The sequence below is a fragment of the Protopterus annectens genome, chromosome 14.part0 (genome assembly GCF_019279795.1).
Source record: "Protopterus annectens isolate FY-2018-M chromosome 14.part0, PAN1.0, whole genome shotgun sequence".
Taxonomy (NCBI): Eukaryota; Metazoa; Chordata; order Ceratodontiformes; family Protopteridae; genus Protopterus; species Protopterus annectens.
The window spans coordinates 1,044,181,935-1,044,200,620 of record NC_056748.1 but is presented as its reverse complement, the minus strand read 5'-3'; the positions used below and the strand labels follow the sequence as shown (position 1 = coordinate 1,044,200,620).

Genomic DNA, 18,686 nt, shown 5'->3' with positions numbered 1-18,686 from the left:
CTCTGGGTGAGTGCGTGCACCCCCTGCCATACATGCTCTGGACCCATCCACAAGGCTGACATGCAGTGCTAGACTTACAGCTGAATCTGTGTCCCAGCAGACACACAGTCACACCTACTGGCTAAAGTCCATTAAACTCACACAGATATTTCATGACAAATATGGTCTCAGAAACATCTTTCCCATGATGCCCAGTTCCCCCCACACACACACACACTCACTCTCATACATCTGTTATGAGTTCAAACATCTCTCAGTGAAAGACATCCACACAATTCTTCCTGAACCTGTGCAAATAATGATAGCTGTACCCTGCCCTTGGTACATTGTTACTTGGGTTCCTCTGTTGCACAGTATTGGCAGCCTATGCATAGATAAGTAGTTTGGTGTTTGATTAGAGTGCAACAAGTTTTATTTTAACATTTTCTTCACTAAGCTTTTCTAGGGACAGAAACTATGTGTGAGCAGCTGCACCTTTGCCAGTGAATACTGTTAATTGCCTCCATCCAGCATTGCAATCCCCTGCCACTGGTTCTTCCAGTGACTCCTCTTTCTGGTGTTCTGCATTGACTTTCTCCTGTAATTAATTGGGTCTTTTACTGTATCTGCCCACTTAGTATCACACTAGCAATATTGCACATATAGTAAATAGTGCTTCAGGGCAGCAACTGATGACTCCAGATAGTAAAAGTGTGCCTTCAGCCTCCCAAACACACATTCAGTTGTGTTTCTATTATGTAAATGTGCAGAACTATATACCTTTTCTGCTTCATTTCTGTAATATTTAATGGGTGTCATCAGACAGGGTTTCAAGACATATCCAGAATCTCCAATAAGAAGGTCCCAAGGGAAATTACACCGTAGAAAAACATTTATATAAGTCACAGGTGTGCTATGTGTGGAAGTTGTGGAACTGCCTAGGTGGCCTGCATCCACATTGCAGATAATATCCTCTGCATTATAGACCACCTGTCAGTTTTGATGGACTGATACCCTTTGTGGTTCAAGTATATCCATCATTCCAGTTTACAAGGGTAGGCTTAAGTTTCAATGTTGGTGCAGTCTCTGACTCCCAACACGTCAAGGAAACAGGCTATATCATAGAAGCCTTGCATGTACTGGCTTCCTCCTCTATGGTACAGCAAGGAATTGACAGAGCACTCTCAAAGCAGATGCCCAAGATACCCCCACTATCTCTCAAGTAAGCCAGTGGACGGTCCCTGTAGCTAGTATACATAATATCATACATATCTTGATATCCACTGGGGCAGGCAATCCAAAATTCCCACAGGGCTGCACATGAGGCTGAAACATATCCTCTATGTGCTGCACAGTCCACCTGTCCACTCAGTAGTAGTCCGCAGTCAGTGTCATGGACTGTGACACATTAAATGCGGTGGGATGACACAGCGCCTCCACAGATGATAACACCGCTATACACTGAGCTTGCAATTAGAATATGTTGGAGATGCACATTAACTAATGTGGCAGCAGCCCATAACATTTTTCACAATTTCTGCAGCATGAACTGAAAGGATTAGTGGTGGTCAATTCTATGGTGTACACAGCTCAGTGACACACAATTTATACATTTATGAATCATTGTCATCTTGATTTGTCTCATTTGCATATACAAGGATGTTCATTTTAATATTCCTCATTATCACATCATCATGCAACCATTAGCATATACCGGTGATGGCGAACCTATGACACGCTCCACGATGTTTTGGGTGACACGTCAGTGATCACCAACACCCGAGTTACCGAAGACACTGGTTTTGCATTCGTTGCTCATGTGAAATGCACTGAATTAACGGTTCGCCATCACTGTGCCCAGCTATGATATTCACGAGTAACTGCTGGCAATAAACATGACACTGAATTGCACATATCTTGCATGTGCGCAGTCATTCTGCAAATTTATTTATAGCAAGGGAGCAAAGTTTCCTGAATGGTGTGTTAACTACAGATTTTAGAATTAGTTTAACACTACGTAATGCAAGTCTCATGGTGTCTAGTTTTGCTGTTTAAGTTGCACATCTTAGACACTGCACCTTCACTTTTACATTAAAACAGCATAGCCTCATTAACGTTGGTAGGGTAGGAAGGCTACAAGCCCATACACCTGTGCGGGTAATAATGGCTGTATGGCGGTTGGCATAATGGTTATAGTGTTTGCCTCACAAATATTGGATACAGGGTTTGATTTTCACCTTTGACATAAACTGGCCAGGCTTAATATGGTCTGAAAGGGCAGCTAGCCTAGTACTTGCTTAATAACATGACACTTATATTAAGTATTCTGGTGAAGTCTTTTTCAAACTGGAAACTGTTGGGAGTGGGGCACCCTTCTTTGCTGTTATGCTAAACAAGATGTCATTATTCAACCAAAAATATTTTCGTTGACATGTACTGGACTAAGGCTCCAGATCTGTCCAGGAAACAGAAACAAGACTGCAGCAAACCAAAGAGGAATATGATAAGACAGTTTGGCTGTCTATCCTTCTCCTAGAACCTTTCTCCTCTATACTGTATGGTTGCAGAAAACAGTGAGCATTGAACACAAGTGGTGTAACAACTGTTAACAAAAGAAAAGGTTATTTTCTGTTACTGTCATTCAATACGCACTACATGGTTCCTATACTTCTTTAATCATCTACTAAGCATCCATGTAGGATATGCCCATCAACAGCCATTTTGGTGTTGTGTGGACACTTCTGCGCACATCCTCAGGGTAATGACTACTTTGTCCCTCATGGCCATCAGCGTCTTCCCAGAGTCTGTCCTCAGTCTTCTGCTCTAACCACTCTCCAACATCAGACCAACTTGCTCCATCAGAGCAGGAACACCAATCTCCTCTTGGTACTGGCTTGTGACGTTTATGGTCCCATTTGTAGAGCACACAACCCGGAAAAAAAAACTACTACTACTATTTCCTATACGGTTGCAATCAGTAGGAAAGAAGGAAGGTAAATGTTGCAAAAAAAAAATCTCAGTTTGCTATATAACATTTGTTAGATGCGTCAAAAAAAAAATGATTAGGGTTGGCTGTCTGGTCAGACATTATCAAAACAAAATGTGGTAAGTATGGTACATATTAGTGTGATACCCCAAATGAATACAAACTTCTTTGGTTGAGAAGAGAAGTCTGAATAGGAAGGTCAAAGCTACAATCAGAGGGACTGCAGCCAACTAACACAGTGTCAGGGGTAGTGCGTGACAGAAGAATGCTAAAAAAGCTGAAAAATAAGGTGTACAAAACAGAAGTATAACCAATAATACTGTGTGATACAGAAAACTGGGCAGTAAAGGCACAGCAGCTGAACCTAGAGGTGATCAAAATGAAGTGCCTGTGACAGATTATAGGGTGCACACTATAGGACAGCTGAAGAAATTAGGACATCAGAGCAGAAGCCAAAGTAGTTCCAATTGCAGAGAAAGTCACGAAGAAGATATTATGTGGGTTTGGGCAGATGAGCAGAAAAACAGAAGACAATATGGTGAAGATGATCTGGGACAGACAGGTAGAAAGCAAAAGGAAACAAGGGCATCCAGAAAAGAAATGGCTGGACTGTGTGACAGACGACCTGTGACAGAAGGGTAACACAGAATAGAGACAGATGGTAGCAGTTAACATGACACCCTAACCCCCCCCCCCATGAAATAAATGGTCAATAAGGGGGTGATGATAAATATACCCAGTGGCAGGCATACTTTTACTGCAGGATGTCTTACCACCCCCAACCAAAACCACAGAGTACAGGTCTCAACCCCTCACCTCAAAAATCATGGCTAGAGATGAAAAGGAAGAACACAAGCCCATAATCAGGCACGATTCACAACAGCAACAGTACAGCAGAAAGCCAAATGAACAACAGGACTAATAAAAATGGCTATTATTTTCTTATTTTTTGAAGCACAGAAAGCTCACAACTAGCATTATTTAGTGGTGGTGAACCAATTTAAGTACAACACAACTTTTTGTCTAAATTTGGGAAGGAATACAAAGTTATGGACATAATTTTTAAATCTCATACGGACTTCAATCAAGAAACCAAATTTCCATACCCGGATGCCTTTGTCTGTAAAGAGGGAATGTAGAAAAGACGATTAGTAAAGTAGAAGTTGAAGTTATGGAGTGCCTGCGAAGCAAAGGATTTGGTGTAAAAGGTCTAACACATGCTACAGCAAAGCATGATGGAGCGAGTCCCCAAAGTAAGGAGTAGCAGGAAGATCAGGAGACATCTGAAGAAAAATATGGACATAAGAAAGAAAAAGATATTTAATATGGTGTAGTATTTATGCAAAGGAGAAAGCAAAACTAAACAATACAAAAAGAGCAACACCAAAGATAGGTGAAGAGAAATAGAGGCAAAGGAATCCGGACATGGAAAACTTTACAGTACAGAAAATAAGACAAAGAGGAAAAGTAGAAAAGGAGATTAATAATGCAGAAGTTAAAGAAATCGAAATTGAGGTTATGGAGTACCTGCGAAGTGAAGGATTCAGTGTAGAAAATCTAATTCAGAAGGCACAACAGGATAGAGCAATGGATATCCAAATTAAGGGAAAACCAGTGGAACAGGAAGCAACTGGTCAGGTGCCATATGAAGATATTTTGGAGCCTTCCACAGGAAACCAGTATAAACATTCACTTGAAGCTAGACAGCAAGGGAAGGAACAGGAAACTGGAAACTCTGATGCAGTCAATGTTGAGGAGTGATGGGTCAGTGAGTTCCCATATGACAGAGCAACGGATGGCACAGGATGAAATTGAAGACAATGATGCTATAGACCTTTCTATAGAATGCCCACAGGAAATGGAAAACAAGGTATGTGCCCTCAGTTTGTAAGAATATGAGCTAAGAGAAGAGTTGCTTGATTTAATAGGCATAGATATATTAAGATCAATGAAAGAAATAGACTGCAAAAGGTCAATAAAACCCCAAAAGTCAGAAGTGTGATAAAACAAATGAACACGGTAATAAGGACTGTCCATAGAGATCCATGCGATACAACAGAAGTAAACAGGATATATTACTGTGCAGCTAAATTAATAATGGATAAAGTTCTACCGCAAGAACACAGGGTAGTGAGGGAAAGGAAGGGGAGAAATCAAGTACGATCATGGAAGTATCGAATAGAGAAAACTATAAAGCAATTAAGACAAGAAGTGTCACTGTTAGAAGACTACAGAAGAGGGAATAGATCAACAAAAATGCTAAGAAAAATAGATGTGATAAAAGCAATAAGCAGTATTAGAACAGACCAAGATCTATCATGCACTATCGCAAATAAACTAAAAATTTCAGCACAGGCAAAAAAACCTAGAAAATACGCAGATAAATATACAGGAAAAGTACAAAATAAGCAATTTACTGATGACCCAAAAAGGTTTTACAAAGAATTCGGAAACAAGGTAAAAGGAATTGAAAGACCATCAAAAAAAGACAAAATAGATATATTTTGGAGAAGTATCTATGAAGATCCTATGGGCCATAACAAAGATGCTAAACGGACAGAAGTAAAAAAAAAAAAAAAAAAAGTTTAAAGGCACAGGATATGGAATGCGATGAAGTAACAGCCAGAGAGATTGAAACAAAGTTAAGAAAAACATCTAATTGGAAAACCCCAGGCCCAGATGCAGTACCTAACTTTTGTTTAAAAGTATTTACATCTTTGCACGAAGATTTAGACACGAGTAAGAACTATTTATTTACGCTTCCCAAATGGACACCAACCTAGCTAACAGGAAAAACAATGCTCCTACTTAAGAATGAACTTGCAAGCTACCCTAAAAATTATAGACCAATAACTTGCCTTCTGACGACGTACAAACCACACACAGGAATTGATGCTGGCAGAGTTTATAGTCATTTAGAAGAAAACTCAATTATGGCAGTAGAACAAAAGAGAATAAAAGAAAGTCATATGGAACAAAGGATCATTTGTTGTTAAATAAAGTCATACTGGAGAACTGTAAAAAGGGGAAGAATCTAAATATGGCATGGACCGACTATAAAAAAGCACTTGATAGTATCCCACATTTATGGATAACAGACTGCTTAAAAATGTATAAGATACATCCTACACTGATCGCTTACATTACAGTGACAGACCACTTTGCAATTATTTATTTTATTTTAAATTTGTTGACAGGGCTAGTCTAACTGGATATATGTCCATTTTCAGTAGAGGCTCGGGGAGAAAAGCTCCAAGCATAGGCAGTGACATATCATATATTACATGCAAATAGCAAACAGAACATAAAGTTAAAAAAAATTATTATTTTTTTTTTTGTTTACAGATGTACAGACATTATCATTTATATCTAGTACAGTGAAGGATAGCATACTTAGAGTAAGAATACTCTTATAAAGTACTAAAAAAGAAATCTTGTTAAATACTAGTTAGAGGCAAGGTTACTGGTTAACCCAGGTAATCGTAATAGAACAGAGCAGAAAAGTCTAGGGAGAGTGAGATGGGGATTTAGATATTAGTCAGGGTTAGAGTAAGTACATAGCCAGTGTGTAGTAAGGTATTCTTTAAGGTATTTTTTGAAAAGCAGTGTGGAAAAAAGAGATGTGAGTTCCCTTGGAAGCAGGTTCCAGGTTCTTCCCACTGTGTTAGTGAAAAGTGAGTCCCCTGCCTGGTTGTATGATTTAATAGTGGAAACTAGAAGCTTATTAGCTGAGTATAGTGTTGGCAGATTTTTATATGGGGTAATCAGATTAGTGAGGATATGGGTATTCTTGGGGTGGTAAAGGATCTTTTGGGTGATGGTGTATTGTTGATAAAGTAGATGGTTCTGCAGTTCTAACCATCCTAGTTGTTTGAGGTTGAGACAGTGGTGGGTTCTGAAATGGGTACCAGTGGCAAATCTGGCAATGTTGTTATAGCTGGTTGCAAATTTGCTAAGTTTGCTTTTAGACAGATTGGTATAAATGGCAGAAGCATAGAACAGGGTAGAGATAAGGTGGGTCTGGGCAATAGTACTAGCTTCTGGTGAAGGAAGGGTTTGATTCTATAAACGGAGCCTAGTTTTCTGTTGACAGATTTTATAGTAGTATTAACATGATCATCATAGCTAAGGTCGTGGTCTATTGTAATTCCTAGGAGTTGAGTTGTAGTGTCTGGAGCTTTGCTAGTTCCATTGTTGGAGGTTACTGTGAAGTGAAATTGTGGAGACTTTTGAGTAGGAGCAAAAAGCAATAATTTTGTTTTTTTGGGGTTAAGAAGGAGGCAATGTTGCATGAACCACTTTTCAACAAGATTAAATACTGTTTGGGTGAGGGTCTGGAGAGAGGTTAGGGACTTGGCTGAACATATTAAAGTAGAATCATCTGCATATTGTATACATGTGGCTTGTGGAATTTTGGCATTTAAATCATTAATAAAAACTGAGAAGAGAAGAGGGCCTAAAATAGAGCCCTGGGGTACTCCAATGTTAACAGGGAGGTGCATAAATAGATTATTATCCCAGAGTACTGCTTGCTATCTGTTCTCTAGATTGGTAAACCAAAGTAATGCCTGTGGGTCAAGGGGTAGGGCTTTTAATATGTCCATAAGTAGGTGATGGTTAACCATGTTGAAAGCTTTTGAAAGGTCAATAAATAGAGCAGAAGAAAGAGAGTTTTTGTTACGATGTTTGTTTATACAGTCAGAAAAAGATAGCAGGGCAGTGGTGGTACTATGAAATGGCCAGAAACCATGCTGACAGTTGGCAAGTAAGTTATTATGGAGAAGGTGGTCAAGTAGTTGGTGGATGCATTTTTCCATTATTTTGGCTACTGGAAAAAGTAAAGCAATTGGGAGAAAGTTAGAAATCTCAGTACAAGTACCACCCTTATGTAGAGGGATGATATGGGAGACTTTCCAGATGGAAGGGATTGTGCTTTCTGTAATTGTTCTATTTATAAGGATGGAAATGGGATAGGCAATGGCTTTAGCTGCTATTTGCAGGTATTCGGCTGGTAGTCAGCTGAAGGGGTACATGGTTTGAATTTTTGAAGGAGGGTGCAGACAAGGGATGTAGGTACGGGTTGTATATGAAAGGAGGGAACTGGGCTGTTTGTGGTGATTAATGGGTTAGTGCTAACAGGTGGTAATGTTTTAGCTAGAGTTTGAATGTTTTCAATGAAGTAGTTGTTAAAGGCATCAGCAAATTGCTTAGGGTTATTATGGGAGATACCTGATGGGGCAGGAGTTTTAGAGTGCTCTGGCTGAAGTAGCTTGTTAATTTTTGTGGTTTTTGCTGGTGGGTTTGTTGGAGGTAAAGGTAATAGTTTTTTTTTTATCGAGCAGAATTTATTTTTGGTGGCATTTCTTAGCTGTTTAAAGTAAAGGTGGTCTGATGGGTTTTTGGAGGATCTCCATTTGGCCAAGATTTTATTACGTACAAGGATATTTTGCCTGTTTTTTTTAGTGAGCCAAGGTGCAATTTTGGTTCTTATACGGGTAGAGCGAGAGGGGGCATGGTATTCTAGGATTTGTAGGAATTTTGTATTAAAGTTGAAGATGGTGTAATGGTGACCAGTCACATGCCTTAAGTTCATTCTGGAATCTCTCTGGATAAAAGTGTTTTTTTAGAGCGTGAGGTTTTGAAGTTATTTGAGTTGGGGCTATGGGTTTTTTTGTTTAATTATGTAGGTTAGAGCATGGTCACTAATGTCATCTGGAAGGGTACCTGGTTTATATTTGTCAGGATGGCTGTTGATGAGGATCCAATCTAGGATGGTTTCCTTACTGCCTGGTTTGTGAATTCTAGTAGGGGTGGTTATTACTTGGGAAAAGCCATATAGATTTGTAATTAAGCCATGATAAAAGTCAAATTATTATCCCAGGAACAAAAATTAAAAGGGGGCTATTCCACTGTGACTCTCTCACCACTGCTATTCTGCATTGCCCTTAACCCATTAAGCTGTCTATGTAACAGCTTAGGCCATAGCTATAATTTGGCTCCTAGAAAACAACAAAGTTTAAAGACTTTGCATCTTCTCTTTGTTGATGACTTAAAACTGTTTAGCTCATCAGATGAGGAACTGAAAGTACATCTGCAAGTTGCCAAAACTTTTTCAGATGCTATAAGAATGTCATTTGGTCTTGATAAATGTGCAAAAACAACCTTTAAAACAGGAAAACTGCAGCACTAGGAAAACACCAGTTTGGGACAAGAATGTGATAGAAAAGAACTTGAGCAAAAGGATGTGTATAAATATTTGGGAATTGAAGGATCAATAATAAAACATCAACAAATGTGAATAAAACTTAGTAAGGAATACTTTAGAAAACTTTAATCCTGAAAACAGCATTGACATCTAGGAACAAAATCCAAGCTATAAACCAATTTGCTCTTTCTGTATTAACTTACAGTTTTGGAGTGACTGACTGGCTCCAAAATGTGTTTGATAGATAAGATAAGAAAACAAGAAGAATGCTTCATGCCCACCAAATGATTGGTAAAAATCAGCACATACCAAGATTATGTATTCCCGTTCTGAAGGAGGGATAGGCCTCCTTGAAATTGATTACATGTATAGATCTGCAATTGTGGGACTCCACACATATCTGTTGACCTCAGAAGATCCAAACATAGTGAAAGTTTTGAAACATGAGGAGAATAAATCTAAGGTGTATTCTCTGCTTAATCTAGCAGAAGCATATCGAGCAGGAATGGAAATCAAACCAGAAGTAGATAAAAATCAGGCAGCAACTGAATGTGCTAAAAAACAAAACAAAACAAAACAAAAAAAAAAAAACAAAAGAAAGACTATAACGTGAAGGACCAGACGAGACGGCAAGAAACGTGGAAAATGTATATAGTTGCAAGTATAGAAAACTTCTGGAAGAACCTCATGCTGATCAGGAACAAATGCAGGAATGGTTAAGAAGAGATGCATTCAAACCAAATGATTAAAGGTTGATACGTTGCCTCACAGTTAGACGTTGCCCGTTCGATTCTCAGAGCGTCTTCTGTATGGCGACATGTGTGAATGGGCCTTCCTTCGTTGAAGGTTGTGCGTTAGGCCCAGCAAGCCAATATGTAAAAATCTACTGCCAATCATTAGCGGACCGGAGTTTCGCTGTGGCGACCCCTAACCGGGAAAAGCCAAAAAAACACAAACAAACTGGCAGCCCAAGACAGTGGGCTATGTACACGCTGGTTTACAAAGTCCAAAGAACATGTGGGAGAAACTTACAAAACCTACATTTGTCTAACCAAATTGGAAACAGTCACACGCCTCACTGCTGGTTGTGACATATTAATGGCAGAAGGACTGTACACTGAAAGGCATAATAACGTAGCAAGACTGCTGCATTGGGGATTGTGCAAACATTATGGTAATGAAGGGGCTGAAAAACACTGGAAACATGAGCCACAAAGCATAATAGAAAATGATGTCTACATCACACATGATCACCCATTATCAACAGTTCAAAAGGTAGATGCTAGAAAACAGATATAGTGGTCCGTGAAAAGAAGACAAAAGTAGCATTGATCACTGAAATTACCAAACCCAGTGAGTACAGTGTCTTATATACTGAGAGGGACACAGTCATAAAAAAAAAAAAAAAAAAAAAAAAATTCAGACTCTGCAGGCGGAAGAGAGAGCAACGTGGAAAAAAGATACCCAGAGAGTTCCAATGGTAGTGGGAGCAACGGGTCTTACAAAAAAATAATCTGCAATCATATTTAGATATGTTACCAATACATGCAACCCCATACGAACTGCAGAAATCATTACTGGGCACACTGGGAGTGCTGCGAAGAACACTTTTGGATGACATCAAAGATTGAAACAATACTAATTTCATGCACTTTGACTTAGGAATGGGGTTCATTCACGTCATGGTTTTAAAAAGACAAAAGATTTTGAGAAATTCAAAAAGGGAGAAATATCACTAATTTCATGAACTTTAATCGTATCTGGACTTAGGAATGGGATCCAGTCCCGTTATGGTATTAAAAACCCAAAATAGAGAAATTAAACAGAGAGAAATATTACCGTTAAGCCTTAAACAACATAACACACTATCTAAACTTTGCCTGTTAGGAGTCCTGTCTTCCATCATATATCCCGTTGTAACTTAGCAAATTCGATAAACGTATGTGCCATATCTCATGTCATTTTCTTTGATAGCTCTCAGCCATTTATTTATTTACTTTAGCTGTGCTCTCTGACGGAGCTTAGATAATAACCCAATTCTCTACCTCCATAATCAATTACAAAAAAAAATACAACCGCCCTAAAAGCCCATTGCAAGAACATAAAGACTCCATTTCAAAATAATAACGTTGCGAGCCATTTTGTCGCAAACAAAAAATATTTCTTCAAACCATTCCCACCTACTACACACTCTAACTTAACGATATTCTGTAGCAACTAACGCATACACCAATCACTTGCAACTTTACTGACTTCCCCTGGTCTAATGTAATAAAAACATTTTTATTGGGTGTACAAGAACATTATATTGATAGACATTTGATGGAAACCATCATCTATTGCTGTCTTGTTTAGATTGATATGGCTACCACCCAATAACAGCTTGAGAACTGAATACAAAGGAATGGCTTCAACAAACAGCCAATGAAGAAGGAAACGCGGGTAGCGAGCTTTTCAAGTGTGGTTGTGGTGGAGGCTTCTTTGCACGCGCTGTTTCTTTCTTTTTGGTCGGGTTGTGTGAGAAGGCGAAGTGGTCTCTTTTCTTGCATTCTTATTTTAGCATATCTGCTCAGTAATCGATTTCAAGTTATATTCAAGCCAGAACCGGGTAAGATATGTCTTCTCTTATTTTTTTACTAAAATCTGCCTATAGCTTTTTTTATTGATGGAAGTAGTGTTTTGTAGACGCGGTTATGTAAAAGACGTGGTAGGCCTTGGATTTCACCCCCCCCCCCCTCCCAAAAGAAACGAGGCTAGAAAGTGTCAGCGATGTATTTATAATAAATTGTAGTTTGTATATGTGGCTATATTTGTGGGGCAGTGTTCTCTTTTTAATGTATTTATTTTTCGTTTTTCTCAGTGCTCCTGATGTACACTTGTCTCTGCCCGTTAGTGGAAGTGGATAGTTGGATTCTCTGCGCACTTTTATTTCCTGGAGTGTGTTTTTTTATAATAGTGAAGTTTAAACGTCTGTGGTCTGCTTTACATATGTATTTCTCAGTTTGCTTGAATTTGATGTTTTATATGTAGGCCTGTTTTGGACGCGGATTTAGTTGTGAATTTACAGGCAGTCTTCTGTATTAGATGCCAATGAGAGACTGGCTCGATCGTTGTAAAAGTTCATTCCTTGATAATGTGATGGTGATTTCGCTAGAGTTATTCGATATGGTGTATGTTCTATTTAATGAAAACTACGGTGAACTCTTGTATAGTAGCGTTTGTTGGAGAAAATGGTTATTGGTTACGTTCGGTATCCTTGTACTGAATTTTTGTTTAATTCTGCACTAATGAAATGAAGTTTCTTGTAGCACGTTAATGGATGACCGAACTTGCTTGGAGGTCAATTTTACTGAAACTCAGAACCTTTATTTTTTTCTGTTAGCACGCGTTTGTTTACGGGAATCAAATGTGTTCCCCTGTTCGTTTGTTTAACTCTTGAGGTAGGTATCAAGGTTACTTGTGTAGCTTCATGTTACCGTCGGTTTGGTTGGGGCAGGATGCCCGCCTGCTGCAGTACAACCGTTGAGCGCGTTGTTAAAATGTATTGTTTAGTAAGCGGTGGGCAAGACCGCACCAGTTAGATTTAGTCTTATTTTACACGTTTCAGTTGGGTAATCTGTTATGTTGTAACTTTGGAAGTCTCTCTTCGCGATTGGCACACTTTAGGCACCATGTTTGCTGAACGAAAACTAGTATTTTGCGGGGTGAAAAAAAGCTAGGCTGTAGAATACTGATTCATAGGTAGGTACTAGGCTGGGTGGTGCAGCGCGTTGTCGCTTCATTGCAAGAGGTACTCCGGTTCGATTCTCGGCTGGGGGTACCTTTTGTGCGGAGTGGGCATGTTCTTCCTGTGGTCGTGTAGGCTTCTTCCCACATCCCAAAGACATGCTGCAGAGTGCTTGTATATGTGTATCTTCTGTGGAACGCTGGGCGCCGGGTTGACAACTCGACACTATAAAACTCCACTGCCAATCATGAATGGGCAGGTGATCCGTTGCGGCGATCCCTAACCGGGAAAAGCCGAAAGAAAAAGCTTGGGGCCTATGTAAGCTTAGCCAAAAAAGTACCCTGGCTTTTGCCACCCAAGAAAACTATGTTCCTGTTCTCCTGTCGAGCAGAGCCACAGAGATGATCCCCGGGCTAATTTCCTATTTCCCATCCAATCACGATTTTTTTGAGTGCTAATGAGCTTTGTTTGATTATAGATAAGTTTGTTCCAGAGCACGTGAAGTCTCTGGGACAGGAATCGGCGGTTGTGTACTCTACCGGCTCACTAGAGGCGCAGTAGCGAGCACCGCCCCCAAACCCTCCCTCGTTGTTCGTCAGTTGGAAGTATTCAATATTCACCCGGTGTGACAGAATATTTATTCTGTTTCCGAATAGTGCGATGAAACTGCATTGACTCTTACGTTTAACGTTTTCTGCAGAGCGCTGCACCTCTTAAGCCATTGTTCTTGGACAAAATTAACTATACTTCCACTTATTTTCTCAAGCACATTTTATGATGTGGTTTCAAACTGTAATAACCGTTTGAAACTAAAGGATAGTTATGTAAACTCTCCCCTCTAGCTCCGGCTTTAGTACCCAACTTTAACTGTCCGGGTTTTTTTATTAATTTTTGGTCTGTTTCTCATAAAATGTGGAATTTTCTGGCAAATCGTCATTGATTTAAAGTCGCTAATAGCCAGAGAATTTTAATTTTGTACTTGTGTGCTATCAAACTGCTATCATAAAGCCATGGTTTCTCAGTTATGTCTTGAAACTGTAGAGTACGAAGAATACGCCTAGCTAGACATTTGAGTTTCAGGCTCTGTATCCTTCAAGATATGCATGCTAATTTTAAAACCTTTTAGTATAGCCACTTTCTAAGATGACGAGAAATGACTTAAAACCTGTCTAATTTGATGGCTTTGTTCCACCATTATTTCTGCACGTGATATTTTTACAGTACAATTAATACAGTCGGCCGCATTGAGTGGCATGTCAGTCGTGCTTCATTTCATATACAGCTTTTTATGTCAATTACTGGAGCCACGCCCACTCATGTGCAGAATTGAAGGAGAGAAAGTACAATACACTATAACCGGATTGGGATTTAAGTGGAGCATGTCCAACAACTCTGGGTTTGGTGTAGCTTTGTATGTTGGTCAGAGGTCGCCTCTGAGAAGCCTTGCTCAGTCACATATCGCCTAGAGTTTTTTAGATGGTCTGCATAGGACGTCCTGTTGATTTCCTGACTACTGTGGCAATGTGATTTTCAAAGGAGACTTGTCTACCTGTGTCCCAAGATCATCGTTGGTTTTGATTATGGCTCCTAGTTTGCAGTCATCTGCGAACTTCGTTAGCTAAAGACCTCCTCTACTTCAGAAAAGTAGATGCCAAACAGGAGAAGATCCAGGATTGAATCCTGTGGTACTCCACTTGTCAACTGTCTGAAGTCTGATTTGGAGTCTGCTGCTTTCAATGTGGGTTCGGTCAGTGAGCCAGTTGGCAGCCCACCTTGTGATATAAGGATTTATACCTAGTTTAGGGAGTATAATTCCAGAGTGGGGGGTGGTGTCAAAAGCTTTGGTGAGAACTAAGATGGTCTTTTTTGAAGCAGTCACCAGAACTGTAGAAGAGGGTAAGGTGGATTACACACACATCCTATCAGGTTTAGGAGACATGATCTGTCTTTTACAAACCCAAACTGGGTGGGGTCCAGAGTTTGTAGATTACCTATGTCTTTGTGTACAAGATCCATGACATGTTCATGGCCTTGCAGACCAGGCTCGTTGGGCTAATGGTGCAGTAGTTCCGGGGTCTGTTAGCTCCCCCTTGGAGTGGGATAACTGTTGCTGTGCATCATTCAGTGGGCACAAAGCCTGAGGTGAGGCTATAATTTAACATGGTGCCTGGGTGGGGTGCAAGTTCATTTTGCAGTACTTTGCAGTGTTGGGTTGTATCCTTTTATATTTTCTAGTGTATCAATGAGTGGGAATCCTGGGGCATGGTGGGGGATCTATAGCAAGTTAAAATTTGGATTGCGGTCTACCAAAATTTTAAGTGTGGAGGGTGCCCAGAAGGGCAATAACTGTTAACAATTATTTTTGGGGGATTTTTTTCTAATGGTGTATTGGTAGAGTTGGTCTAGTATTTGTGGGGGTGGGAGTCCCTCTTTACTCTTTTTTTCCCTTTCTGGAGGAGTGCCTTTTTGGTTCTCCTTTGAGATTATCCTGCCGCCTTTTATTGTTGGGGCATTGTGACTGGGCATCATGTGCATGGATAAGGTTGCAGATTTTAGGAGAAGGGATATTACTGATTTGGTACAGAGTAAGTGTAATGATCAGTGCATACCTGTCCTAACATTTACTCAAGCCCTAGCCTGCTAGCAGAATGGGAGAGAGGTATGCTTTCAGTTTTCCTGTCAACAATTTATGGTTGTGTAGGGTGATTTGGAGAGGAGACAGAGCTTTTGTAAGGATAACCCGTACTCTGGTTTGGATTGGAGATTGAGCTTGCCCTTTTCAGTGTTTGGTAACATGAGAATGAATATCTTGCATGCCGAGGAGTATGGGGATTTTGAAATCTTGGGGTGGGTGTATCTGTGAGAAGGTTTTTGTATTTCTTTACATAGAACAATCACTTTGGTATAGTTGAGGTAGGGTGGTGTATGGGGATTTTGAAATCTTGGGGTGGATGTATCTGTGAGAAGGTTTTTGTATTTCTTTACATAGAACAATCACTTTGGTATAGTTGAGGTAGGGTGGTGCTCGCCTACTTCAGAGATTAGCAGTTTATCTTGAGTCTTCAATGAGTGCCAGGGGACTAACTTGCTAATTCAAGATGTTTGAGATACTGGGGTGGGGCATGGCATGCAAGTGAGCAGTAAGTAGTGTTGCATCTTTGTATATAGTCATTCATTAATGCTTGTAATGTTAGGAGTAATTCAAAGGGTTTTCAAGGAATGTTCAGTCTCTGGCCGTAATGTTTTGCCTATAGGAGGCAAATGAAATGCCAAGGATGAATTTATGGACACTCTAGTTGTCTGCCTTAAAGAACAACGTGTTTTGTGTTAGATGCAACAAGGGGCTTGCAAAAGCATGAAGATACATTAAGGGACTGATTTTCTTGCTTGTTGAATATTCTCACTCCTGTTAATGGTGGGTGGTACAACTTGAGTCAGGGTTATGTGACTCATGCTTGTTGGTGCTATTGGGGAGGATGAGTTGAGTGTGGAATACATACTGTCCTGTGGACGATGGGGAAACAAATGTGTGGTTAAATCTGAGGTTTTGTGGGGACGCTTTATTTTATGCAGGTGTGGGAGATGAGGGGGGTTGGTTTCTCAGTGTTTTCTCGGTGTTCTTGGAATGTTAAGTGGTATAAGCCACAGTGTGTGCTTTTACGTAGAAGAGCTAGAAATTCAGACTTGTTTTGGCTACTAGTGATCTTGAGTACTTTGATCTTTAGTTGGGAGCCTCTGGGGTCTTTGTGGCTGCATGCTATATACTTGGTAAGTACAGAAATAGCTGTATTGTTTTACTGTAATTTCCCAGCCTTATACATACATTTGTAGTGATGCTCGCCCCCACCTCCTATTTGTAATTTCTCTCTCGTTTCCATTTCTTGTGATTTCTAATCACATGATCTATTTGACAAGCCCACTAATATTCTACACATGCTGAATGAACAAAATCTAATGCACAAGTATCTTGTACTGTAATCATTTTTTCTGTATGTAGTATAATTTAGTAAATAAGTGTAATGGGTTTATAGCTGTGTACAAGGCTATTGGCCCTGGAGCCTTTACAAACCTTGGCCCATAGAAGTGCCCTGGCATTGTGCCTTCATGCACATTACTAAATGTAGGTTTTAAAAATGTTTGGTATATTGGCACTCTTCTCCTTGAACCTGTTTGTGAAAAGGGTTTAAGTAAAATATAAAATGGGTGCCTTTATTTTTGTTTTGGGTTGAGGTAAACCATACAAGTGGAGAACTTTTTTTTTTGAGTTTGATAGAACTTGAGTAATTGGGTGAGATTTAAATGTCTTCAATGCTCTTGGTGGTACTTGCTCACTACTGATAGGATTTCTTTGAGTAGACAGATTTATTATGTCTGTAGTTGTGTGGGCAGTTCGCCAAAGGTAACTAGCTTTGCATTTAGTTTAAGTCATTTGTGTGGTTTACTGTCTCCAGTAACCACAGTACTGGATTTTGAGTGGTCAAAATGTAGCTTGCTACAGTCAGCCTTGAGTAGCCATGAGTTCTTAGTGGCTTTGTAGTCCAGTAATCTGAACAGAAGGTGCCCCAGTACTGAGGCCTTGGATGTTCCAAAGTTAACTTTTTTACTTTCTGGGATGACATCTGTTATATTAGTGATTTTTCTGACTTTCCTATGCTGCATTGTAGTGTGAAAACGGAAGTTTTTTCCAGCTTGCACTTGACTTTTTGAGCCTTTTATTGGTAAATTGCTTCCTCTGGGGGTTGGATATTAAATAAGCAAGCAGGTTTTGATTTTTGGCAAAACCATATAGTTGATATAGAGCAGGTTTTTTTTTTTTTTATCTTTAGCAATTCAGATGTGCAGATTTCATGGTTTGGGGAAAATAGGCTGATGGGTCTGAAGTTGAATCTGCATTGAGGCTCCTTTTGGGTGGTGGCTCTTTTGTACATTAAGGGCCTGCATTGTGCTGAGATTGGGGGTGGAGGCTACATATTGGTTATTTTAAGTGAACTTGTTGGGCCCACAGAGGTGGGCATTAGGTTCATAAAGGGTATGTAGGACATGTTGCAAAATATGTGAGGGGGGGGCCAGGGAATTGGTGCAACTTCAGTGAGTTTGAGATTGGCATTTGTGTAAACCAACACTGCTCACTGATCCAAAATATTACGATTATTGCTGCTATTTAGGACATTGCTGTTACTAGTTCGTGTTGGGAATGGTTTGAAAATCCTTGGTTTGGATTTCAACTTTTGTTAATCCTGGCAGTCCACCTAGATGGGCTTATCTTGTCTCCTTTGTGTTTAGTGCTGATTGGTTGCTTGATGTGTGCTGTTAGAATGGAGTGAATGACAGCTGAGGCTACGTTGTGGCTGGGTAACTTGTGCTCGATACGTACATATCCAAGTTCTCAGATGCCCGTTGTGGTTAGCTTACATAACCAATAGAAGGTGGTGTTTGATATGAAGTTTCTACGGGATACTTAAAGATCTTTATTTTGCCCTTTGCAAATACTTTATACTGTAAATTTTCTTGCTGTGTAATCTCGGTGCATGGTGAACTTGTTTTGTACTAATTGTTAAATTCATATTCAAGTTTAGTAATTAAATTTTGTAGAACAAGTAGTGCTTTGTTCAGCTTTAATTTGCAGTTTGAGCATATGTTCACATCCACTTTCGTTTTTTCCTGGTTTGGGGTTGCCACAGCAGAACTCCAGTCTGCTAATTGGCCCATTTTTTATGGGTGCCAGCTCAACACCCAACCTTCAGCAAAGGTGCACCCATTCTAGGCATGTCTCTGGAATGCCACTTGAC

At 39.8% G+C, this 18,686-nt stretch overlaps 2 protein-coding genes across 9 annotated transcripts in view; both read left to right on the top strand.

Annotated features, from left to right (window-relative positions):
* Positions 1 to 18,686, top strand: part of LOC122789416 — a 1,105,687-nt gene that overhangs the window by 104,493 nt on the left and 982,508 nt on the right. The gene's annotated exons all lie outside the window — the stretch shown is intronic.
* NONO (non-POU domain containing octamer binding) overlaps positions 11,623 to 18,686 on the top strand; it is a 677,532-nt gene continuing 670,468 nt past the window's right edge. For 4 of the 7 annotated variants that reach the window (XM_044056852.1, XM_044056849.1, XM_044056850.1 and 1 more), the window contains exon 1: positions 11,625 to 11,778. The gene's annotated coding sequence lies outside the window, so the exon portion shown is untranslated. Of the gene's footprint in view, positions 11,779 to 18,686 lie in introns of all 7 variants that reach the window. The other 3 variants (XM_044056846.1, XM_044056853.1, XM_044056848.1) reach the window with 2 other exon arrangements.